Here is a 27,790-nt window from a genome sequence, read left to right on the forward strand (position 1 = left end):
GGAAGAGCACTGGATGTTATATGCAAACCAATTTGACAATAAACTATTTAAAAATAATAATAAATAAATGTGAATAAAACTAAATAAATTTTGAGAAAATAAAAAAAGAACAAACAGAAGACAGTTTATATTCAATGTATAAGTGAAATTAATAGGTATAGGTATAATAAAACATCCTCAGAATGTTTTATTTGATAACACAACTATAAGACAAAAAACCAGGAGTCTATGAAAATGAAACAATTAGAGATCTTAGAAAAATAAAAACAATTCAATACATGAGCCGAGCTGTACACTGGACACAGCAGACGATAAAATATATAAGTTGGAATATGTCCCTGAGGGATACTCTTGGAACGTTTCAGAAGGAAAGGACAAAGAGATCAAACACATGTAAGAAAAGCTGTCAAGTATAAGCAGTAAGTATATGTATTTTGTCCATTTTAATTTGATCATTACAGCCACCTGATAAGGTAGATTTAATTATTACTTTCAATGTTGCCGATAGGAAACAAAAATCTAGACACAGCGTAATGGAGCAAGTCAGTGGCACTGCCCAGTCTAGGCCTTGGGCACCTCAATCATAGGGGCTCCTCTCTGGCTCAACATGCTGGTGATTGTGAAGCTGGGATACCTGGGAAATGCCTGTTTTAATACATTAAAATGCTGGAGAGATCCAAGAGAGGAGCATGAGTATGGCTGTATCTCAGCAAAGTCAAGGAGACTGAAGACTCAGTGAAGGCTGTTGAATTTGACCTTCAGGATAAATCTTGAGAAAGGTTTTACAAGGACTGTGGTTCTCAGAAGTCAATATTATTAAATAGGCACCTTAAGAGCTTATGAGCCTGAAGAATTTTGGGCCTCAACTCCAGAAATTATAATCCAGTTCTCATGGGTGGCTTCAGAATCTCCATTTGAACGGGCACCCCAGGAAACTCACAAGCAGGTTCGAAACTGAGAGGAGAGGATTGAGGATACAGAAAGGCCAAGGTAGCTAGAATCTCCAGGGTATAGTGCCAGAATAAAGAACCTGCTCTGGATACCTACAAAAAGTTCTCCTCAAATCTTCAACTAAGAACTGATCAACACAGGCCTGTGAGAAAATTACTCCAGGCTGGGGAAAGAACCACCACAGCAGCTGGAACAATTTTTGGAGATCACACAAGACCGAAAATAGTCCATGTTCCCATCAACCAGAGGGGAGGATTTCCATAGTACCTAGGGCATTAAGTAGGATACTCAGAAGCGTATTGCTTCCGTAGTGGAAAAAAATTAGCCTGAGCTCAAATGGCATTAATTTCCCATCTAACAACAACAACAACAACAACAAAATAAAAATGTCTAGCCTTGAATTGTTCAGAATGCTTCCAAGCAATTTTGCTGCATCCCAAAAGAGGCTCAACAATATTTAAGGAAAGTCTTTACTCAAAAAGATAAACTCATAATACGTGCATCAAATAAAAAATTATCAATCATACAAAGAAACAATCATATAAGGAGTAGAAATGTTTATTAATGGAAACAGACTCAGAAAGTCCACAGATGGAAAAATTAGTAGACAAAACAATAAAGGACATAAAAACAATTTTAACTGTCTCCATTTTTCAAAAAAAGTAGAAGAAAACATGTACATATGAAAAGAGTCATGGAAGGTGTATAAAAAGAGAACTCAGAGAACTTCCAGAGATGAAAAACATAATGTCTGAAGGACAGGATTAACAGTGGATTAAACATTGTAGAAAAAATAATGGCTTAGTGAACTTAGAGACCAGCAATATAAACTATCAAAACATAAACAGAAGGAAAAGTAGGAAAAGAGTGAACAGCGTATCAGCAAACCAATTCTAACTATACATGTGTAACTGGAGTCACTGAATCAGGAGTGAGGGAGCAGGAATGCATGGGAAGAATTAATGAGCAAAAGAGTTCCAAATACGATGAAACAATAAACCTATGGATCCCCAAAGCTCAAAGAACCCAAGTATTATAAACCTGGAGAAGGCCTAACATAATTAAGCTGCTTATCACATTAATATAGAGAAAATCTTCAGAGCAGCCAGAGAAAAAGACCCATCACATTCAAAGGAACAAAAATAAGAATGGAAGTGTCTCACTGGAAACAATGTAAGCTAAAAGGCAGTTGAGTAATATCTTTAAAGTATAGAAAGCAAAATAACGAGGGGAGCCGTGGTGGCTCAGTCGGTTAAGCGCCTGACTTTGGATCAGGTCATGATCTCGCAGTTTTGAGCCCTGTGTCAGGCTCTGTGCTGACAGCTCAGAGCCTGGAGACTGCTTTGGATTCTGTGTCTCCCTCTCTCTCTCTGCTCCACCCCTACTCACGCTCTGTCTCTCTCCTCAAAAATAAACATTAAAAAAATTATTTAAAAAAAAGAAAGAAAAATAACAAGAAGGATAAGGCCTACCTCACTCAGAACCCAGAGTAAATGCCCAGAATACAGTCTGGGTGCAATAATTCTCTAATGAATGAGTGAATATGTGGACTGCTCCCCACCAATTGGCTTAAGGGGTACAGTTGTGTTTTTACAAATAAAACAATTAGAATTGGGAAGAAAATTGTAAATTTGAGCACAATGTATCACTTTAGAGTTTCCCAATGCCATTTTGACATGTAAGAGCAACCTTTAAAAACTATTAAGTTATAATCCAAGGGAGAAAAAAGTAGAAATGATGGATGAAGCAAAAAAAAAAAAAAATCTTTTAAACTCTTCTCCAAAACAGGGGGTGGTTAATGTTCAAGGGAAAGCCCCCACATCCACTCTCGCATTTGGCTAAACGCAGTCCTGCTTTACCTACAGCTGGGTGAATTTCCTTTCATTTCCTCTGTTCTTCATTCTCCTCAGTGGGCCTGTCCTCGCATTAAAGTCACCAGAAAGCAGATGGATGTCCATGGAAGCAAATCCCCAGAGGGTTCCGAGGTCTCCAAAGTTGTTGTTAAGTGTCTCAGAGTGCAGATGGCAGGGGCGAAATCTCACAAGCGGCCCAGAGGCCCAGCAGTCGAGTTCAAGCCCTAATGAATAAATCATGCTTCTCCTCTCAATAATCTGGCGTTGGGTCCTGGGCAGCATTTGCCGTTCACCTGAGTCCTGATCATTTCATTATAGAAACTGTAGAAATGTTTAATGATGTATTCTCTAGCAGCAGCCTATATGTAACACTTGGGGCTTCTTGGGTATATGTACATCTGTGCAAGGAATTCTATACTTGCTCTTGGAAGAATTGCCCTGACAGTGACAAGAGTCTCCCACCTGCCCGTGATAAAAGGGTGCATTTGGCTCAATAATAATTAGCATCAATAATGGGGGAGCTCTTTGCAAGGACTGAGCCTGGCCTTCCCAGGCTGCAGGTGCAGAATTATCCCCATGACCTTTTGCTCCAGGATCAGTCATTGAGGAGAGGAGCGGAGCAGTCAGGAGGGGATCGCAAGCCTGTTTATCTTCCCTAAGAATCATTGTCTGGCCTCTGCTATTCATGTCAGCAGCAGCATTTTCCTCTTGGGAAACCTACAGGAGTGGCCGAGAGGCTTCATCTGCATGCTTGCTGGCTGGAGTCTGGCAAATGGGCACCTGGTTTATTTTCTGGGTATCTTTATGCTCATTCGCAAAGAAAGAAAATCCACTTTATTACAAGGAACAAAAACACAATGGCAAGAACCCAGGTGGCTGAAGGCTGACTGACAGGCAAGGGCCTCAGGAATAAGATGCCAGACAAGGGTCCTGTGTTTCCAAACGGCAGACTCTAGCTACCAGTGCACACATGGAGCCTGATACCCATGGATGGAACTGTCCCAACGTGCGGAAAAACAGACCCCTCTTCACTCCCATGCTCCAAATTATGCAGGTACAGTAGTTGCCCCTCTTATTCATTAGAAATACATTCCAAAACTCAAAACAGTGGACACCTGAAACAGCAGATAGTACTGAACCTTAAGATACCATCTTTTCTCCTATGCATATACCTCCATGATAAAGTTTACTTTACACATTAGGCACAGTAAGAAATTAACAACACAAATGATTTCAACAACACACCATAGCAGAAATTTGTGAGTGTGGTCTCCCTCTCTCTCAAAACATCTTCTTGTACTGCTGGAACTCGTCCTTCTTGTGATGCCATGAGATGAGAAAAAGCCGACGAGACGCGGCGAAGTGAGTGACGCAGGGTGGGACGTACCCCATCCTCAGGCTCTGTTGACCGTCCGCAGATTCCACAGAAAGAGGGTCATCTGGCTCCAGCGGCGGCTGCGGTTAACCAAGGGTAATGGAATCTGCGGACGAAACCAAGGGTAACGGGCGCTGTTGTCCTACGAGATACTAGGCGGGAACTTGTTTTTTCTCTTCTTAGGTTTTTGCTTCATGTTGCTAATAAAAGAAACAAAATTCAGAAAGGACCTGTGACCCGCAATCCCTCTGACGAAGTGATTTTTTAATTCTATAGGATCAATTTCTTTCCGGCTCTTTGCCATTCTTGGTGATAAACAGAACTCCATAAACGTTTTAGTTTCCCTGATCCCTCGTGGCGCTTTAGAAACAATTTTGTACCTTGGATCACAATGATCTGAGCTCTGTCAGCCCTCCACCTAAGCTCCTGGAGGGCAGAATTGAGTCCTAGCCACATTTGCTTCCCTCATAGCCCTTCCAGCATTCCCTGAAAGTGGCCCAGAGCTCCAGAGGAAAAGGAAGGACCCAGGATCCAGAAGCACCTGTATCAATCAACCGAAGAAGCTTCAGATTCTAACTGTGGCAAAATAGGACTGGTTAAATCTTCTTCGTTTCCTATAGTCACCTTTTCAGTGACTGTCATCATCAGAAACTTTAATACCCCTAGCATTTCTTATCGCCATTTTTTGCACTATTTTGTACTGTATCACTATCTAAAATAATATTTAGTCTACTTCTTGATCTTGAATATTGTCCATCACCTCTATTAGAATAGAAGCAGCAGGAGGGCAGGGATTTTTGCCTGTTTTGTTTATTACTTTCTTCCTAGTGACTAAGCAGTGCTTGGCACATAGTAGATCCTTAATAAATTAATGTATTTATTAAATTTAATATTTAATTGAATTTAAATATTAAAATTAAATTGATTTAATAAATTAAATTTATTAATTAATTAAAGATGCCAAATTCGTTGTATATTGTTTTTATAAATTATTTACTTAAAAGTGAGTCAAAATAAATTTAACAAAAATTTCTATGTATTTGTAAAAAGTTATTTGATAAGTCAAACTTGTAGTAATGCTACAATATGTCTATTAAAATTGTAGTGCCTAATGTAAAACAAATCAAACATATCTTCTTCTTAGTTCAAAGAGACTCAGAGTGGCATTTGTATCACTAATGGCATTAGAAAGAGAGAAGAAAATGAGGCCAGACTCAAATTAGTAGACAAACTGCAAACCTTACTCATTGATTTGCTTGGAAACAATAGTAGTAGATACACAGGTGAATGCCAAGGCTAAGCATATCATTTGAATACAACTTAATTGTCTGTGAGATCAAGCTTCAAATGATATTTGGGTTTGATTACGTCAAACATTCCCCTCTCCCATTTTCACTGCATCTACTGTCGTTAGGATAATACTTAATATTACCAAGCCTGCAATATGTAGCTAGATCCTGTTTGGCTACTTCCCTTCATGATCTGACTTAAGCCACCTGTTGTAGGGAGAATAATGGCCCCCTAAAATGTCCACATCCTAATCCCTAAAACCTGTGAATGTTACCTTACTTGGCAAAAACCCTTTTTAGGTACGGTTATATTAAAGACCTTGTGGTGGGAAGATTATATTGTATTATCCAGGTGGATCCAAACTAATTACATGATCTTTAAAAGCAGAGACCTTTCCCAGCTTTGGTTAGGGTAAAATGCAACAATGGAAGAGTGGTCATGGAGATTTGAAGGTGGAGATATTTGCTATATTTGCTTTGTTCCTATCCACACAACTATAGTTCCCAAAGGGCAGGGCTCTGTGTTTTTCATCTTTGTATCTTTTGCTGCTCGTAGCTTAGACACACACATAATGCCCCACTTGACATGCTTTCAATGATTAAATAACTGCAGAATGAGAGGCGGTCTATTTGTTCCCCTCATATTAGCAAAACTCATAGGGAATAGTTTTACTCAATTGTCACCTGAGTTTGGTGGAGAAAGTCTTAGATGCACGTTAAAAGATAGAGGGTAAATATGTATTACCAGGTGTCGGGAAGCAAATTCAATATAGGATCTTGTAAGTAGGTAGAAATGCGTATAGAAAATAGCCTGAATGACTCTGGATTGCTATCAGAAAGAAAACAAAATATATAATGTAATCAAAGACTAAGAAACTGAATAAGTAACAACACGGCTGTATGACACAAATCAAAGAGAACAAGGCTAGCTTCTAGAGGGCAAATAAATCAGGAACTTTCATACCAAGGATAATGATAAAAGATACAAAAAAGCAAACATAACCTAAGAAGAAAGGATGAAAACACAGATAAGATGTGAAAATAACAGATGTCTTAATTATTCGCAAGGCTCAGAAAATTTTCTAGACAAATAAAACATTTAATTTATTTTTTTCACTCAAAAACATTATTTATATGCTTGATATTTACAACATATGTTGATAATAATTCCTGGGGGTATGAAATTAAAGAATACACTCTTTGATCTAAAGTTACTTACAGGATAATAAGACTAGAAGTGGTGTATTTGGTATAGGTATGGTCATGGGAAAGGGAACCACTCATCGCTTAAGAAAAAGAAAAAAATAATAATCCAATTAAAAATGGGCAGGAGACCTGAATAGATATTTTTCCAAGAAAGACATACAGATGGCCATGACATGAAAGATACCCCACATCATTTATCATCAAAAAAGTGCAAATTAAAACTGCAATTAAATATCACCTCACATCAGAATAACTAGTATCAAAAAGACAAAAAACAGTAAGTGTTGGAAAAAAGGGAACCCTTGAGCACTGTTTGGGGGAATGTAAAATGGTGCAGCCACTATGGAAAACAGTATGGAGCTTCCTCAGAAAATTAAAACTAGAAATACCATACCACTTAGTCATTTTACTACTAGTTACCCAAAGAAAACAAAAATGCTAACTAGAAAAGATATAATCAACCCTATATTCACTGAAGAATTGTTTACAATAACCAAGACATGGAAGCAACTATAATATGTAATCATGTCTATACTGAATGAGTTTCCTATGATTCCATTCTGTATAGGTTTGTAGTTAAGGTGAGCCACAGAGAGACTTTTCTGGGGGATTGAAGAACAGAAATGAATCAGCATCCATGTTGTAGCTCACACACATTATCCTGATGCACTGGCTCACCTCACTGGCATGAAGCAGTAGCTAGAAGTGTAGCTGCTTTACTTTCTCCTGGAGTCAGCTTCTCTGACTTCCAGGCCCGGAGATTTATCTCTGAAGTGAAAGATGCCAATATCTCCAAGAACTAACAGGTGTTTTAATCCATGCTCATGGGTTCCAGACCATGCTCAGGAATTCCAGTTTATCCTTGTTCTGCATTCCATATTCCCTTCCTGGCTTCTGATTTTGTAGACTTCAAACTCCAGTAGCAGACGTAAAGGCAGTCTTATGGAGACTGTTCAACCAGCTCATTTATGTATCGTTGGGAACAACATAGATACCCTTAACCCCCTCTATCATTTAGCATTGTGCTAGAAGCACTGACCAAAACAAGCAGAGAAAAAACTTAGACATCTATAATTTTTAAATTAATTTTTTCAACATATAGCGAATCAAACCCTATTTGTAGATAGATGATTATATGCTTAGGAAATGCAGGAGGAGGGTATCTGGGTGACCCAATGGGTGAAGCATCAAACTTTGGCTCAGGTCATGATCTCACTGTTCGAAAGCTAGAACCCCACATAGAGTTTTCTGCTGTCAGCACAGAGCCTGCTTCAAAAAATTGTTTTTAATATTTATTTATATTGAAAGAAAGAGAGAGAGCGAGCAGGGGAGGAGCAGTGAAAGAGTGAGACACAGAATCCAAAGCAGGCTCCAGGTTCTGAGCTGTCAGCACAAAGCCTCAAACCCACAAATCTCAAACCCATGAATCATGAGATCATGGCCTAAGCCAAAGTCGGAGGCTTAGGTGACTGAGTTACCGAGGTGCCCCACACAGAGCCTACTTCAGATCCTTTGTCCCCTCTGTGTCTCTGCCCCTCCTCCCATCTTAAAAATAAATAAACACTAAAAACAGTAAATGCAAAAGCTAATACTCCAGTTAATAAAAGTGGCTCAAAAATATCTAGGACTAAACTTAACAAGAAATGCTTAACACCTACATGAAGCAAAATTTTAAAAGATCCTATAGCAGACTTAAGCAAAGAAAGATATACTGTATTTTTGCATAGTTTTTTTTACAACATAAAGACATTGATTTTTTCCCAAAATTAATTTCCAAATTTAATGTGATTCCAATAAAAATATCAACATGGGGGAAAGGTGTGAATAGACAAGATGATTTCAAAGTTTCCATAGAAAGTTAGACAAACAAAAGTGGTCAGAAAAACTCTAAAAGAGAAGAACACATAGCTGGGACTAGACTAAATACTTAAATAGATTATAAAGATTTAATGTTTAAAACAATTTCACAGTGAACATGGACAAAGAAAGACTAATGAAACAAAATAGAAAATCCTGAAATAGACCCAAATACAAATGGTAATTAATTATATAATAAATGTGGCAATTAACTAAATAATATTGGTATGGACCTGTCCTGCACATTAGGGTAAATCTCAGTGCATCCGAATTTTAATGTGAAAAGCATTAAATCATAAGAATACTAGAAGAAAACATGGGGAAATGTGTTGACAATCCTACAAAAGTAAAGGATCTTCTACTTGTCTTGAAACAATTCATAAGTAATAAAAAGATACATTTGTAAATTTGATATTACAGAATAAAAACTATTACATGGCAAAGAAGAAGGAGGAGGCAAAGGAAAAGGAGGATGAGAAGGAGCAAAAGCAGCAGGAGTGGCAGAAGCACCTTATCACAGACTGAGTGCCAGTCTCCAAACTTATAAAGACCTTCTGAAAAAGGACAAAGGCAGTAATTCAGTAGAAAAATGATCAGAGGACAATTTACAGCAAAGAAAACACAATGGCTCATAAACATCAAAGGCTGTTCAACTTCACCTGCCAAAAGAGACATAAAGATTAAGTCTATAAGGTATTACCATTTCTTACCTATCAAAATGGAAAGTATTTAAAATTTTGATTAGCACTATTAGAGATGCTATCAGCATGCAAACACTCTCAGATATTATTGGTGTGATGCCCTGTGGAGGACAAGTGGGCCATAATTATCCACATTACAAATGCATGTACGCTTAGACACAATAACATCATTTTCAAGAACTGTATTTGTATATATGTCAATGATATGCATAGAAATGACATTGTAGTCTTATCTGTAATAACCTAAGTTTAGCTATGACCCCAATGGCCATCTGGAGCAAACAGGCTATACTAATCAGGTTACTTCTAATCAACTAAATACAGCTGTAAAATACAAGACATGGCACCTTTCTGTCATGGTGTGAATATTTAAAAAAAATTTGTAATGTTTATTTATTTTTGAAGGAGAGAAAGATAGAGCCTGAGTGAGGGAGGGGCAGAGAGAAAGGGAAACACAATCTGAAGCAGGCTCCAGGCTCTAAACTGTCAGCACGGAGACCAATATAGGGCTCAAACTCACAAGCTATGAGATCATGACTTGAGCTGAAGTCAGCTATTTAATCTACTGAGCCACCCGGGTGCCCCTTCATGGTGTGACTATTAAATAAAAACTGAGAGCCATAAAACAGTGAATATCATATACTAAATTTATACACATTTAAGGAAAAAAATAAGGGTATATGAATTTTTTACATGGTAAACATTGGAGTACCTGGGTGGCTCAGTCGGTTAAGTGTCTGACTTGGTTTCAGCTCAGGTCATGATCTCACGGTTGTGGGGTCCAGCCCCATGGGGGGCTCTGCACTAGAAGGCAGAGCCTGCTTGGGATTCTCTCTCTCCCTCTCTCTCTGCCCTTCCCCTACTTGTGCTCTCTGTCTCGCTCAAAATAAATAAAAACAAAATAACTAAATAAATAAAATGACAAGCATTACATGTTATGTGTTTTCCTTTTTTTGCTTACGCATTTCATATATAAATAGATTTTGGAAACTGTTTTTAATACAAAGTACCCTAAATATTTTTTTTACAATACCTTATTTTAAAATACCCTACAACCCACTCAGTATATGTGAATGTTTATATTATATTTATGTAAAATAGATATTACATACATAGTGTATATGTATTTAAAATGTTTATTTTATAACCCAAACCGGCAGCTCCTTGCTGTAAAGTTATGTATCTCCTACTCTTCTGCTTTTATCATGGAACGCTTAGCAGAATGTTTGGAACATATCAAAAAGTAACAATATCAATAGTACTGATATCAATTTTATTTATTTTTTATTTTTGTTAATGTTTTATTTAGTTTTGATACAGAGAGAGAGAGCGCATGAGAGGGGGACGGGCAGAGAGAGAAGGAGACACAGAACCGGAAGCAGGCTCCAGGCTCTGAGCTAGTTGTCAGCACAGAGCCTGACGTGGGGCTGGAACCCAGGAACGTGAGATCTGACCTGAGCCGAAGCCGGAGGCTTAACCGGCTGAGCCACCCAGGCACCCCAGATACCAATTTTAATGATAGCTACATGTTGTAAAATGCCTGCCATTCCAATATGTTATATTTTACAAATGTAACCCAGTGTGATCCGTAAAACAATCTTCTTATGGGTCAGGTGTCTGAAGATTAGTGGGTTAGTTACAATGTCACAGAGCTCGTGGCCTTGTTCCCACCACCCTTTCTTTATCTGGACCTCTTCTAAGCACTCAATAAACATGTGATTTGTTGCATGTGTAAACGAAAATAATAATAATTTGCATTACAAGAGAACAAAATTGAGATGGTGGGACTCAATTACCCCCAGTCCTGGGGAGCCATTCAAGTGTAAGCAATTAAAGTGGAACCTTTCCTTAGAGAGCTTGTCATTCAGAAATCTTTTGTTTGAAAGCAAAAGGGGAACTGGGTTCACTCTAACTAAAAAATTCAAGGGGCAGGTCAGACACAGCTAGATGGAGGGTCACAAGTGCTGGGGTCCTGCTGGCTCCCTCCCTCCCGCCCCCCCTTCCTGTCCACTAGTTCACTCCCCTCTGTTGGTCTCACATCTGCCTTTTCTTAGGCTGACTTAATTGTCAGTCTGACTTAGTTTTACCTAAGGGACCACGAACCACTCTTTAAAATCTCACTTTTCTTTCCTCTCTTCACTGTTTGTAGGTTAATTAGGCTTTCTCGTGACTTCATTTGGCATTTTGTTTTGTCTTTATAACTTGGGGCCACATGTTTGCAGAGGGAAAAGAATATGTCAGTGAATCTCTATAAACCAGTGCCAGGGAGGGCTGCAAAACAAAACCTTATCTTTCATATCAGGGACAGAATATTTTTGAGTAAAGCAAATTTTCTACCATAATGAAGGAGTGGGGAGAAGAGGTCAGTTTAAAAGCAAAGCCTGTTTTCCTGAAGAAAACTTGCTGAAGTCATAACTTCTAAATGTCATCCTAGTCTTTCCACCTTTCACCTCACCCATTGAGGTCGATGAAGAAGAGAATTGAACTACACCAGCTACTATCAAAAAGAAACGGGGGGGAGTTGGGATGGCATAAGCTTTGGTTACTAGGTCAAAAGTTCTTCTCTCTGTGTGTTACTTGTTTATCTTCTTTGTTGTGAAAAAAAAATTACTAGTTTCCAAGCCAAATTGGAATAAGTGGTGGAGAATAATTCCTTACATTATCGTAATTTAAAATCAAGGAAGAAGCTATTTAAGTATAAAGACCAGATTGTGAAAACTGGATACTTCCTCCACTGAGGCTATTTACAGTGAATCATCTCTCCCAACATGAAAACTCCATTGCCCCAAACACATAGAGCATGAATCCATTTGGATAAAATTGTTTTGTTTTCTTTTCCTGGAGATGCTTAGGATACTACATCCCACGATAGGACAAGGAGCAGGCCTGATGTAAAAACAAAATCAGTTAGAAGGAGCCAAATGTATATTTCAAGAAGGAACCTTCTTGGGGTGGCTGGGTGGCTCAGTCAGTTAAGTGTCCGGCTTTGGCTCAGGTCATAATCTCTCAGTTCATGGGTTCGAGCCCCGCATCGGGCTCTGTGCTGATAGCTAGCTCAGAACCTGGAGGTTGTTTCAGATTCTGTATCTCCCTTTCTCTCTGACCCTCCCCTGCTCCCCTATCTCTCTCTGTCTCTCAAAAATAAAAAAAAGAAGAAGAAGAAGAAGGAACATTCATAGGGTGACTAACTGGGTCCCAGTTTCAGTTCTGAGGGGCCTGTGTCCGAGGAGGCCCCTTAGTTCACAGGAAATTATCCTCTATATTTTAGTTGTGTTTGGTATGAGATCTGAAGCAGAAATAGACATAGGTCCCATAAACTTCACATTAATACTTAATGATTATTTAGCTACTCTGGAGGAAAGCTGTTGACAATTGCACGTTAATCTATAAACACAAATATTTCACTCAGCTTTGGAAGCTCCAAAGGGAAAATGTAAAAAGCCCACTAAAATGACCAAAAATTAAATATGTCAATAAAATATTAATGTGGCCAACCAAAGAGACAAAAAATATCACATAAAGTACACAAAGAAGGAAATTAAGGTTTAGCAACTGAGTGGTTTATTGGCCAAAATATGAAAGTGCCATTATAGATTTCTCCAGTACTCTTCTAGAATTCCTGGATTTGAATGCCAAGGAGAAATTTATAATGAAAAATCTGATAGCCTTTTTGTTAGAGAAAGCTCTGCAAGTGAGGCAGCTCAACAGCTACGCTTACTGTTCTCTGCCAACCTGACTTCAAATTGTGTTGTCTAAATCTTGACATTAGGAAGAAGAACCAATATATTCTTAATAAGTCATGCTTTGTTTCTTCTGTTTGTATATGGAAGACAAATCCACTTTGACCAGAGAGCAAAGTAAGAGTGGGTGGAATAAGAGACAGCTTTTGTAGGCCACAGGGAACATGGAGGAGATGTTCTCTGGCACCAGTCACCCCGGCGATTTTGCAATCTCCCTTGTAGTTTAGGTTGGAACCATGTAAGTGAGAGTTCAGGGGTAAAAATGTGAATGACAACCCAGTCGCAAGCAGGTAAGACAGATGTGAATTATTCATTGACTCCTTGGCTGGAAGTAAAGAACTATGAAATGGAGTCAGTCCAAATGGAGGCAGCTGGACCACTGAGACATCAGTGGAGGGTCACTGAGCTGCTCACACCTGACTTGCATCAGATGATGATGTTAGCAGAAATAAACTGTGCTCACTCCGTAGTGCAGATTCTGAGATTCTGCAGTCTGTGCTACTGAGCTATACAACTGCTTGTTGAAATGGTGAAAATAAAGGTCTCCATAAGCTCATCTAAAATCTTCTTTATTTTGAGAGAGAGCCAGGGGGAGGGGCAGAGAGTGAGGCGAGAGAGAATCCCAAGCAGGTTCCATACTCTCAGTGCAGCACCTAACACAGGGCTTGAACCCATGAGCTGTGAAATCATAAACTGAGCCAAAATCAAGAGTCAGACATTTAACCAACTGAGTCACCCAGGCACCCCTAAAATTTCCTTTTTGAAAGAAGTCTTAATTCTGTATTACAAAGTGTAAGGTAGGTATCTCACATCAAAAATATGTGCCGTCAGCTCTTTCTGTCCTTAGTAAAGGTATCAGTTGAAACAGTGTGTGCTCAGAATGATGATGCTGTTTCCCAGTTTGCAGTGAAGACACATTACACATATTTTTTCTGCATCAGACAGCTCATCTGGATCACCACTTATTTAGTGCTTTGTCCCCCCAGCTTCTGTAACTCCCTCTTCTAGCTTTTTTTTTATGTTTATTCAGTTTTTGAGAGAGAGAGAGAGACAGAGCACAAGTAGGAGAGGGACAGAAAGAAAGGGAGACACAGAATCCAAAGCAGGCTCCAGGATCTGAACTGTCAGCAGAAATCCTGACACGGGCCTTGAACTCACAAATCATGAGATCAGGCCCAGAGCCAAAGTCTGCCACTTAACCAACTGAGCTACCCAGGTGCCCTAAGCTTTTACTTTTCTATTCAACATCACACACTGTCATGTTGCAGTCAAACAGACATACTGATTATTCATTCAGATGAATACAGCAGTACTAAAATAGAAAGCAGAAGCATGGCTCGAATCAAATGTTTTTTGTTTTGTTTTGTTGTTGTTTTTACTCGAACCCTGTCCTGGGCTATCCCCACACTCCACCACTGCAACTGTCATGTTGTGAAATGTAGATCCACAAAACACGGAATCAAGCCTGTGTCCCACCACTTACCAGCTGTGTCACTTTAGGAGAGTACTGTACCCAAAACCTTGGTGTATGATCTACCAAATGGGAATGACAATATCGACCTTGTAGCTATTTTTAGATATGTAAATGAGATAAGAGTAGTGGAAGTGTGTAGTGCAGTATCTGGCACATAGTGCTAAGTACACTTAGTAAGTGAATGTTTTTGAATGTATACAAATAGGAAGCATAATATAACTGAAGTGTCCATACGAAATGTAAGGGCTGTGCAAAGTGTACGCTTATAAATATTAACAAACGGCCTTCCTGGGGTGGGGGTGCTGATCTAAGTGTTTGCTTATTTCCATCGTGTAAACACTCCTACCATGGGCAACATCAAGCTCCCAATGTGAACTCTGACTGTGGAGTAGAGAAGATATGCGCAGTCTACAGCCATACCACTCTGAACGCACCAATCTCTGATCTTGGAAGCTAAGCAGGGTCGGGCCTGGGATGAGATAAGAAATGCACAGTGGCACACCGTCATATAGCACCTCCACCTTACAGATACAATAGACACAGATAATTGCAAGAGCAATGATAATGGTAAACTGTACAAAAATAACTAAAAGGTGAAATGTTTGAGTTTTCATTACCTCTGTTTTTAATATAATTTATTAGATTTTAAGCTTATAGAATTTGATTTTTATGATTGCCTACATGTAACTGTAATTTAAAAATGTAACACTCAACTCTTGTGAACTGATATAAGCCAACTCCATCACACACTGTATGTGTCTACTGAAGTTTGCTTAATTAACCTTTAGTAAACCACACATAGTGTATTCCATTGCATGAAACTCAGTCTTCCTGTGGTGAAGAGGCATATGCTACAGTAGGGAAAATGAGCTGAATCCCAGCTTTAAGATGTGTAAGCTCTGGGACCTTAGACAGATAACTTAATCTTTCCGAGCCTCTTTTTCTTCATCTTTATAATTGGGCACTAGGACCTAAAAATAATACTTAATTCATAGTTGTTTTATAAATCAAAATAATTCATGTAAAGAATTTAACATGATGCTTAACACAACATATGAATTCAACAATATTAACACCATCCTTCTTTTTTTCTCCCTAGTCCTTTTTGGTCTTTATAATGTCTAGAGGAAAAATAAATTAATCAGGGAACCAAACAACAATACCCCTTTGGGCCAGATAAAGGAAAGCCCTTGAACCAGGTAACTTCACCCAGACTATGTCTTTTGGTGTCTTTGCTCTCCAGCCAAGATCAGGTAACTAGAATTACCTACACTTGGTGCCATAACAGTAGCAATTACTATTTAAGTGAAGCAGTCCTTACATCCATGTGGAGATAAGAAACAATCTTCCCTGAATCTTTTGAAAAGACTGGGTCTTGAATATGGGTCAAGTGGAATGTTGTGTCTGGGTTGTAACCGTGTATGAGAAAAAAGAATCTTGAAAACACTAACATGTTGAAAGAGAATTTAAGACTCAAACTGAAAACTTTTTGTAAATCCATCACTGACTTCTACTAATTTCAAGACAACAGGTTGAGAGTTAACATAAAAATATTCCTAAAAAAGAATAATGTAAATGTATGCACTGAGTACATAAAAAGCACTCAATAGTGAGAGTTAACCATCTTTTCTTTTTCATTCAAAAAAAAGGATGGGAGAAGCTTACTTTAAAGTTATCCATATAAGATAATATGAAGTCATGACATGTATTGACATCTACCACACCAGCTGTGCAGATATTACTAAGAATTTCTATTGAAAGAAAACCTCAGGGAGTGGCTGGGTGGCTCAGTTGGTTGAGCATTGATTTCACCTCAGGTCAAGATCTCCCGGTTCATGAGTTTGAACCCTGAATCACGCTCACTGCTGTCAGCAGAGAGCCCACTTCAGATCCTTTATCTCCCTCTCTCTTTGCCCCTCCCCCACCCATGCTCTCTCTTTACCAAAAATAAATAAGCAAACAAACAAAAAAAAAGAAAACCTAGGGGCACCTAGGTAACTCAGTTGGGTAAGCACCCAACTCCTGATTTCTTCTCAGGTCATGATCTCAGGATTCATGAAATCAAGCCCCACATCAGGGCTCCATGCTCACAGCACAGAGCCTGCTTGGGATTCTCTCTCCTTTCTCTGCCCTTCCCCCTCCCCACATATTCTTTCCAAATAAATAAACAAATATTTAAAAAAAGAAAGAAAGAAAACCTCAATGGGTCTATTTTAGCCTTAGCCACAGGAATGTGTTTTAAGAACAAAAATATTCTTTACAATTGACAATTTTACCTTTGCATCCTGTTTTCACTCTAGTTGATGTAACCAACTAGATATCATCAACAATTTCCATCCCAAACTAACTGAACATAAATTTCATGTCACTCAGTTCTAGTTCTCCTTAAAACTATTCTGATTCTGCCAGCTTCTAAAACCAATATTTATGAATAGTATTGTTTAACTAAATAATAAAAATATCATCAATGCTACTGATTATCATACAATTTACCAATAATTATATAAATATAACCAAATAGTCACTAAAACTTAGTTCAACTAAACATTTATGATTATATGTGATATATTTCAATGATTCCCCCACTCCCTCTTTTTCTAGTCAACTTTTTGTTATTTCATTGTTTCTTTGGCAGTACCAAAACTTAGGCCTGGGAAATTAGAAAAAGGAAGACCCCAAAAAGTCTTAAAATTTATCTTCCAAAGGGGGCACCTAGGTGGTTCAGTTGGTTAAGAGTTTGACTTTAGCTTGGGTCATGATCTCACAGTTTGTTGGAGCCCAGCATAGGGCTTTCTGCTATCAGCACAGAACCCACTTCAGATCCTCTGTCTCCCTTTCTTTCTCTGCACCTTCCCTGCTCTCGCTCTCTCTCTCTCTCTCTGAAAAATAAATGAAGAGTGAAAAAAAATCCTCCAACAATTTCTATTACTGAATTGTGATAAGGCTATTAGGCTTATTGATTATTTCCTTGTGCCTTGTGTGAGTACCTCATACCTCATGCAAGTATTAAATGGCAGCATGTTTATGTTATTGCATGGACGGCCATTGATTACTAACATGAATCATAAGAACAAATGCTCTAGGAGTTTCTGAGAAGAGTGAAAATAAAACGGGTCCAAAGACATCCAGAGTGGAAAGCACAGTAGATTTAGCAACTGGGCTTTGGAGTTCCACTACCTATTCTCTGTGTAGCCCCCATGACCTTGGTAAACAATGACCTTATTTTCCTCAACTGCAGACTAAGAACTAGACTAGACCTATTCAATTACTGTGACTTGAAGTAATAATTTCATGAAACATGAAGGACTTCATCAGCTTTATAAGGACTGATAACATTTAGCTAGAAGAAAAGGAATGAATTTTATAAGTGGTGGGATATTTATGAAAGCACCAACTCCACAGAGAGAAAAATTTTAGGGCAAATAATATGTAGACCAGTCATCTTAAGGCAGACTGAAGAAGGAAAAAAAATTTGAAGAAGTCTGAAGGTAAACCATAGAGAATTTTCAATGCCAGCATGAGGAAAGAGAACTTATACTCTAGGTCAATGGTTCTCAATACTCCTGCTCCCCAAAAGCATTTGACAATCTCTGGAGACAGTTTGTGAAAAGTTTTCACAACTACGAGAGGGAAGGTTGTGATTGGCAGCTACTGGGCAGAGGCTAGAGAGCCTGCTAAACACGCTAGCATGCACAGCTCCCCAGAGGAAAGAATTATGTGGTTCAAAGTGTCAATAGTGCCACAGTTAGGAAACCTGACTCCAGACAGTGGGGAGCAATTCCAGATTGATGACACAGTCAATGGATTGCCTCTTTCTGTTCTCAGCTATGCATAATATCTATGCACTTTAATCTGGAGAGCTCAACAACTTATGCTCTTTTCTCTGATCTTGCACATCCATGGTTATGCCTATCTAAATAAAAAGAATCCTTACAGTGCCAGGGAATTTGCTTAGCTGATAGTCTTCAAGTTGATGCTTTATAGAATTGTATTTAGCCTTGGAAAGAGAATGGCAATTAGTGGGATGGACCAACCTGTTCTGATTAAAAAGAATGTTAATTTAGAGGTGACCTGAAAGTGAACTCTTTTGGAAGCCAGGAATGTGTTTGTACTAATTTGGGATTTTATTTTCAATTTCTTTCTGATATAAGAGATGTTGAAATAGCAAAAGCCAGAAACTGTCTTTATTGAATATCCATCTGGAAGAATAAAACGATAGAAATATTGGAGTAACTCCAGCCCAATTTTGCAAATTCAAGAGTGGAGCTGTGGAACGAACTATTGTTTGTAAAATCCCTGGAGCAGGGTAGGTTTTAACTAAATGTAACTTCTTCTCTTTTCTTGTTTACCAATTCTGTAAAAAAAAGTATGCCCAGGACAAATCATCCATCCTCTTGAACCAGACACACATCATGCAGAATTTTTGCTTTTGAAAACTGAGTCCAATGTATCATTTTTAAATACCCAAATTTTCTCTTTTCCACTTCCTTTAAGCTGAAAAAAGGATCATGACCATGACTTAAATAGCTATCAAGAAATATGCAAGAATCGTACTATGTGCACAACATAAAGCTTTATCTGTCCTGTAAATGTAGAGGCATCTGGGCACTCCTGGATAAAATGAAATGGAGCAATAAATCTGAAGACGTGATGTCTTGTGATTTTGTTTTTTTGTTTTGTCTCATGGCATTTAAACCTCAACTATACTCCAATAACTGTGAGATATCTAACGCCACCCAGACCTCTCACTTGAATTCCAGGCTCGTAGTATAGTCACCTGCCTCATTGGCATGTCTACTTCAATGACTTCATGCTATTGCAAACTTACTGTGTAAAAATCAAATTCCTAATTTTCATCCCCAAACCTGCTCCTTTGGTGGTCTCTTTATTTCAGTTGATGGCAATTCCATCCTGCCAGTCATTCAGCCCCAAATCTCTCACTGTGGTAATTTTATTCTTATCACTTCATTCTTATCCTTTCTACCCTAGAGTGAGCTTTTCTCTTCTAGTGAAATCACTAACTGGTCTCTGTGCTTCCACTCTTACCCCAAGGTCTATACTCAACAAAGTCACCAGGATGATCTTTTAAAACATAAGCCAGATACCCTACAAACCCTCCATTGGCATCCCATGTCACTCAGGACAAAAAACTTTAAAATGGCCTATAAAAAAACCCTCAAACTTTTTCTGTACAAGGTGAGAGAGTATTTTATACTTGGTCGACCAGTTGGTTTCCATCGTAACTAATTAACTCAAAGCAGCAATGACAAATATAAACGAATGGTGATGACTGTGTTCCAATAAAACTTTATTTACAAAATGAGGCAGTCTGCCAGATTTGACTGTTTGGCCATAGTTTGCCAACCCCTGCCTAATAATCTCATTTCCTGCCTTGTTTGACTATACCATTTGCCACGACCTGACATGCTACTTATCTACTTGTTTACTTTGTTGCCTCTAATTAGAATACAAGCTCTGTGAAGGTAGGCACATTGTCACTTTTCTTAATGCCCTATTTTTAGTATTTAGAATAATACTAGTGATACCTGCATAGCATTTATTCAATAAATATGTGTTGAATCAGTAAATAAGTGAAAGGGGAGCCTGGGTGGCTCAGTTGGTTGAGCATCAGACTTTGGTTCAGGTCATGATCTCACAGTCCATAGGTTCAAGCCCTGCATCAGGCTCTGTGCTGACAGCTAGGAGGCTGGATGGAGCCTGCTCCAGATTCTGTGTCTCCCTCTCTCTCTGCCCCTCCCCTACTCACTCTCTGTCTCTCTCTCTCTCAAAATAAAATAAAGACATAAAAAATTTCAATAAATATATAAATATATAAATAAAGATGAAGATGAAGATCATTTATCTGCTGGCTGATGGGCACAGAAAGAAGTAAAATATACAATTCACTGCACATACGGTGATGCCTACCCTCATAATACTGGCAAATATTTCTCAACATAGCCATCTTAATTTCCTGCTCATGAGTATACCTGAAATTAGAATAACAGAAGGATTTCTTATGTTTCTGTAACCCTATATTTTTCAAAACCATTCTCAACATCTACGATTTCATTTCATCTCAACAACAGTCCTATAAGGAGTTGGACAAAAATTTTATTATCTACATTTACTAATTAAAAATACAAGGCAAAGAGGTTACATAACTTTCAAAATTTGAAGAACTAGTGAGTCCTTTATAGAGCCAAGTGGTATATGAGGTGTGAGCTTGTCTCCACTGAATACTCACTTTGCCATGAGCATTTTTTCTTCTTGTGCATCTGAGTCTCAGTAGTTAAGGTTTAATGTTTCATAATAAAAGGGGAATATATTCAGGGAGAGAAAAATGAGAAGGACTTTGTCCCTTGAAATACTTTGCAAAGTTGTGGGAGAAAGCTAAGCAGTTAAATTCACCCATCCCTGAAAATAATAACTCTCTCGGCTTTAACAAGAGAATTATTGGGTGCTAAATGACAATTTGCTAGTAAGAATGAAGAATTAAGGCAATATTTACTGGGAAGGTAGTAAAAACTTTTCAAAAATAATCAAACTTTTCAACTTCTATGACCTCTGTTCCTCTAGAGACTCTTCCACTGGGTTTTGGCAAGGGGACTCCGTCTCGAAAACTCTTCCGCGTGTTCTTCCAGCTTCTTTCTTAATCAGGGGGCTGGGGAACTAGTGTCTGTTTTCTTAGCAGCAAAGAGGCAGGCCGGGAGATTTCTGAATTCCTATCCTGAGGTCAACCATATCCTCAGGGAGAAATGGCAATGTGAAACGCTCCTTTTTCAGCATGACATTCTGATTTATGACATTTGGTGTTACAGCTTTGTTTCTTTTGGAGATAGTGTCCGTGTAAATTCAATACAAACACTCCTTATAGCTTCCAAACTCACAGCTGAAGCACATAGTAAGATCTGAACACCTGAAATGTCATTTGCATATAAAAGAAAATTTCATTAGCTCTTTCAACAGATTTCCCTCTTTGGGATCCTCCTTTCCATTCATTATCTATAACGACATAATCAGAAAAATCTTTACAATTAACAATCTACCAGTCAAAACTTCTTAATGATATCCCGAGAAATAAACTTTCAGTTGGAAATGGCTCACTGAGCACTGGACTGAGCAAGAATCTTGGAGCAGCTCTGAGCTCAGCAGGAAGAAGATAAGTAGTGTGGTTGTGGGAATGGTAAGTAGAGGCCCGATGGCACTGGGTTGTCTTTCCAGAACTCCATTCTACATTTTCCACCTACTCGCTCATTCCTGCCCTTCAGCTCCAGTTCTCTCCTGCTGCCACAAACATTCCAGAGCCATGCTTCTCCCTTCCTCAAAGGTTGTCCATTCTGCTCTTTTCCTAAAATGCAGCCCCTCTAGTGGCCTAGAGCCCTACTGGAGTTCTACTCTCTTCTGAGTTACTGTAATCTCCCCTGCCTTCAGAGCTCACTGCCCCTCTTGTTCTTTACCTTCTAACTGATAACTTTAACTTTACTTTTTAACTGATATTTTAACTTCACACTTAAATATTTCACATATGACATGGCAAGGGTAAGGATTTAAATTTATTTGAATCCTGACCTAGGGCATTCTATATAGTGAAGGGTTATACTTGCTGTGTAGGGGCATCTGGGTGGCTCAATCAGTTAAGTGTCTGACTTTGGCTCAGATCATGATCTCACGGTACATGAGATTGAACCCCATATCAGACTCTGTGCTGACAGCTCAGAACCTGGAGCCTGCTTCCGATTCTGTGTCTCCCTCTCTCTCTCTGCCCCTTTCCCGCTCATGTCCTCTCTCTCTCTCTTTCTCTCTCTCTCTCTCTCTCTCTCTCTCTCTCAAATAAATAAACATTAAAAACATTTTGAAAAAAATGTACTTGTTGATGATTCATCAACTTTTTCTTTGAAGTCTTCATATCCTTTGAGTCCTTTGAACTTGTAGCTACCCATGAAATAGAATTCAAACTTTTTAGTATGACACAAAGCCCTTCTCAGTCTGGAGTTAGCCTGCTCAGCCAGCCTCATTTTGCACTGTTCTCCATGCTGGCCTGCTATCTACTGCTAGTTCTGTCCCACAAACACACACATACACACATACACACATGCCTTAGGTTGGAACAGTGCTCCCCTACTGTGATATCAAGTGTGCTTTGTTTTATATCATACATTCTTGATATTTCATAACTGTATCCTTTTGTTCACATGGCCTTCTCCTCCCTAATCTATGTGGACTGTCCCTCTGCTCATCCTTGAACACTCAACTCAGCAACGATTGCTCTGTGAAGTTTATTGAACCCCTACTCCCCGCTCCACCAAACTTAGAGGGGCCACCACTGTGTCTTGTCCACTTTCTACAGCTGTATCTATCACAATTTAATAATAAAAAGAACTTGTTTGTATGTCTTTCTCTCCTGATAGAGAAGGAGATTCTTACTGCCTCTCACATTTGTCGTTGTTGGTCAGAAGTGTTTAAGTGACATGGAGCTCCATATGAAGTCCTGAAGGGAATTTTTAAATTTCAAATACAGAAGGAAGGGTACTTAAAATGTATTTAGGTGGGTTAGTGCATACATTAAGAATACATGTAGGGGCTCCTGGGTGGCTCAGTTGGTAAGTGACTGACTCTTGATTTCAGCTCAGATCATGAACTCATGGTTTCATGAGTTCAAGCCTCACTTCAGGCTCCTCCCACTGATAATACAGAACCTTCTTGGGATTCTCTCTCTCTCTCTCTCTGCCTCTCCTGAGCTCTCACCTGAGCTCTCTCTGTCTCTCTCAAAATCAATCAATAAATTTACCAGAAAAAGAATATTTTTAAACAACTTTATATCAGGTAGGGTCCTACCAGGAGACAGAAACATCAGTACTTTGAGTAGGAAAAAGTATCATAAAGAAATTTGTAGAAGATGGCAAGTTACTAAGAGGAAGCTACTTAAAGAGAACTCCAGGAAGTCCGAACTCCGCAGGTGCAAATAAAGCAGTTACTACCTCTTGGCTGAGGAAAAATATATCATAAAGGGACCTAAGACTTAGATGATGGCCTCTCCAAGACTGAGATTCAGATCTCCTCAAAAAGGATGTGGTCTGAGGGCTCAACCAAAGTTATCGCAGATGTGGCCCACATGAAGTGCTCAGGAGCAGCCCTTGGTTGAAGAAAACATGGCCTGAGAACATGGCTGGAACTGCTAGACACCCACACTGGATTAACAAATGGAGGCTCAGAACCAGAAGCAAAGGGTCTGCCTGTTGCTATCATCTTGCTGTGTCCCTCTAGTACCCTCTATTGGCAAAGCCTAGCTAGCATCATGCCAGCTGCAAAGGAAAAATGCTTACAGGGTCCAGTTGCATTTTCACAAAGCAGGGCAGGGAAGGATGGATTTGGGGCTGAAGGATAATAGTTTGATAACTCACATAGGTTTCAAAGCAAAACTGATTTAGATAAATTAATATATTATATAATTGAATATAAATATAGACATAAATATTAATATAATATGGAAGTGCAATGGGCAGTTGAGTCCATATATTTTATTCCTAAAATAATTTCTTTTTAAAAATTTTTTTTATTATTTACTTTTGAGAGTCAGAGTGACAGCATGAGCAGGGGAGGGGCAGAGAGAGAGGGAAACACAGAATTCAAAGACAGGCTCCAGGCTGTGAACTGTCAGCACAGAGCCTGACACAGGGCTCAAACCCACTAACCGCAAAATCATGACCTGAGTCAAAGTTGGACACTCAACCAACTGAGCCACCCAGGTGCCCCAAGAATTTCTTAGGTTTAACTGATTTTACGTTTTTAAACTCCAAGAGTGAGACATATTCCTTCTTTTTTTTTAAGTCGTAGTGTCAAAAATAAAACAACAGGTTTATGTAACTTGAATTTATGAGTTTGATGATCTTGGAGTATTTAAAATATCGTCAAAATTATCTCAACCTATTTTAACAGAACCTGCCATAGAAAAAAATTTCTCACAGAAGAGTTCCTTTTTTCCTCTGCTTTAGAGTAGAAAGAGAAGAACGGAAGGCTGAAAAACAACAAACAGAAGTAGAAACACGTTAATATGTTTAATTTTTAGCAGCTAAGCAATGATAATTTCGCCCAATGGAATGAAAGAAGAAAATAAATTTGTATCATTAAAAAAGATGAATCAGACTTTGCATACCTATCAGACATTGCATACAGAAGAGGGGACATCAGAGGACCATCAAGTCACAGCTTGGGTCAGTTCTCCTGAAACCTGCAGAGTATAACCTCTGTCTGTTGTTCTCTAAATTGTTCCACCACCAACACGGATTCAGATACCGCCAATTGTAGTTCTGCATATTGTGTTTCATTTTCAGGATGTGTAATCTAAAAACATGAAATCAATTATGAAGACAAACATTGTACTCTAGAGTTCAGAAGATAAGAGCACTTAGAAATCTATTGAACTAACAAATTGAAAAAGCTTTCTTAATGCAACTTGTACTGAGTATAAAGTTTCTTAAAAATAAATGTAAAAATATTGTCAGACATTATGGCAGTATTTGAGACCTGAAGGGCAATGAAGCCATGGATATTAGAAGACTAACATTACGGATATCAACTTTTGGTTACATTTTTCTCCACACAGAGTTTTGCAGTAAGGACCATACCTATCTGTGGCATGACTTAGCCTGGTTTGTTTCTCTTCAGTTTAAAATCAACACCATACATCCTTAGTGTGTTCTTTCTTCCTTATCTCCTCAACATCTGAAGATTTCTTCCTTTGATTTGCCTTGGATGACCTCCAGACACAGACCACTGGTTTTTACTAAGGGATTGAGCACAACCCATTAGAAATGCTTATTTTTTCTGGCATAACGGCTCCCATGATGCATCGCTTCCTTTCCCAGAGCTCACTAATCACAGTGTGTTTGCCATAGGACTCATCTTGAAAGGACAGGCCACTGAAAGCAAGTTGTTCTTTCCCTTTGGGGAGCATCTGGGAGTAATATTCCCATATGTCAGATCTGTTAGCTCCTGTCTCACCCACACCAAGACACCTGGCTGCCAGATTCACACACCAGCTTGTCAAATCCATCAGTTCACCCAAGGTACAGAGGGCCTTTGGATTGGGGTGGCCTGAGAGTGGAATGCTTAGCAGAGAAACTATCTCATTTTATCCATTTTCATTGAGCAATGATTATCAAAGAAATTTCATCAGACAACTTTTATTTTTCTTAGTGTCTGGTAAATATGCTTCTCATCCCAAACCATTTTGTTGGAAAAATGAACTAAGATCATATTTCTTCAGCATTCATCAGGCTTTCATGGGCACCCAGAAGTGGTTTTCTCAAAGTAAATAAAGACAGCTTCTATTCATCTCTGAGCATGAATATTCTTGCTGGGTTTTTTTTTATAAGATTCATTACATGATCTAGGAAGGATTATTTAGATGCTTAAAGTGCTAGAGCTTTTTAAATTGAGGCTCAGGTACTTCAGCTATTTCTCAAGAATGCAGTGTGGTTTAAATTCAAACCAGGCTGCACTCATCAACACATGTTTCTTTGATGAATTATTATTTATGTGAACTGACAAAGCAGTGTGATTTTTCCATCAGTCATCAAATCTGCCCTTTCACAGTTGGCAGTAAATGTTTATTCTCTTAAGTAAGAATGATCTAAATACACTTGCAACCTGCTGTCTGTTATGATTTGTGTGTGTGTGTGATAATGGTAGCTTCTTTTATAAAAAAAAAAGTCTGATCCAAACATTATATAGCTCTTGAATTCAAAACTAGGAAAGTTAGCTTTCTGCACTTTTACTCCAGTGATAAATACTCACCACGTACCTAATGATGCTGAATTGTTTTATCTCAACAGCTACTCAAGGCTCAAATACACTGAAAAGAAATTAAAGAAGATAAGAAAAGAATATCCTGGATGATGATGGAAACAAGACATAGTAGGTCACCTCTCTATGAACATGACCAAATGAAATAATCAGGAAGATATGAATATAAAGGCCTCTTAAAGGGGCAACAATTCAGAAAAGTTGAGAAGCACTGCATTACACCTCACTCAAATTATGACTACTACCACACTGGCTGTTAGCAAGTGTATCCTGGTTTACAAACCTCAGTGTTTTCCTATTAAAAATTATTCCCTATTAATTTATTTTTTTTAATCTATTTTTGAGAGACAGAGAATGAGTAGAGGAGGGGCAGAGATAGAGGGAGACATGGAATCTGAAGCAGGCTCCAGGCTCTGAGCTGTCAGCACAGAGCCTGATGTGGGGCTAGAACCCACAAACCATGAGACTATGACCTGAGCCAAAGCCAGATACTTAATTGACCAAGCTACCCAGGTGTCTCTTTTCCCTATTAATTTGAAGAATAAACAACTCACATTGGCCTAACATCCAAAGCCCCCTATGCTCTTGAAACAATCTACCATTTTAGCTTTCACTTTCAGTCCCATATTATAACTCTTCTGTTTAAGAAAACTAACCTTGTAATGCACCTGGATGGCTTAGTCAGTTAAGCATCTGACTCTTGATTTCAGCTCAGGTCACGATGTCACGGTTCTCAAAATTGAGCCTCACATTGGGCTCTGCACTGATAGTGAGGAGCCTGCTTGGAATTCTCTCTCTCCTTCTCTCTCTACCCCTCCCCCACTTGCATGACCATATATGCTGTCTCTCTCAAAAAATAAACTTAAAAGAAAATAAGAAAAAGAAAACTAATCTTATCATTTTTTATCTTTTTTTAAAATAGTTTATTGTCAAATTAGTTTCCATACAACACTCAGTGCTCTTCCCCACAAGTGCCCTCCCCCATCACCACCACCTCTTTTTCCCCACTCCCTCATCAACCCTCAGTTCATTTTCAGTTTTCAATAGTCTTTCAAGTTTTGCATCCCTCTCTCTCCGCAACTCTCTTTCCCTCTTCCCCTCCCCCTGGTCCTCCATTAGGTTTCTCCTGTTCTCCTGTTAGACCTATGAGTGCAAACATATAGTATCTGTCTTTCTCTGCCTGACTTATTTCGCTTAGCATGACACCCTCGAGGTCCATCCACTTTGCTACAAATGGCCATATTTCATTCTTTCTCATTGCCATGTAATACTCCATTGTATATATAAACCACATCTTCTTGATCTACATCAGGTGATGGACATTTAGGCTCCTTCCATGTTTTGGCTATTGTTGACATTGCTGCTATGAACATTGGGGTACATGTGCTCCTATGTATCAGCATTTCTGTCTCTCTTGGGTAAATCCCCAGCAATGCTATTGCTGGGTCATAAGGGAGTTCTATGGATAGTTTTTTTGAGGAACCTCCACACTGTTTTCCAGAGAAGCTGCACCAGTTTACATTGCCACCAACAGTG

At 38.8% G+C, this 27,790-nt stretch overlaps 1 long non-coding RNA gene across 2 annotated transcripts in view; it reads right to left on the reverse strand.

The window, feature by feature from the left end:
* LOC115297063 overlaps positions 1-27,790 on the reverse strand; it is a 40,248-nt gene that overhangs the window by 7,228 nt on the left and 5,230 nt on the right. Inside the window, exons 2-5 of one of the 2 annotated variants that reach the window (XR_003911239.1) lie at positions 26,253-26,303; positions 25,075-25,232; positions 24,603-24,790; positions 2,811-4,285 (exon numbers count right to left, since the gene is read on the reverse strand). This is a non-coding gene — a long non-coding RNA (uncharacterized LOC115297063). Of the gene's footprint in view, positions 1-2,810; positions 4,286-24,602; positions 24,791-25,074; positions 25,233-26,245; positions 26,304-27,790 lie in introns of both variants that reach the window. The other variant, XR_003911240.1, reaches the window with a different exon arrangement.

Source organism: Suricata suricatta, chromosome 7 (assembly GCF_006229205.1).
Source record: "Suricata suricatta isolate VVHF042 chromosome 7, meerkat_22Aug2017_6uvM2_HiC, whole genome shotgun sequence".
Lineage (NCBI taxonomy): Eukaryota > Metazoa > Chordata > Mammalia > Carnivora > Herpestidae > Suricata > Suricata suricatta.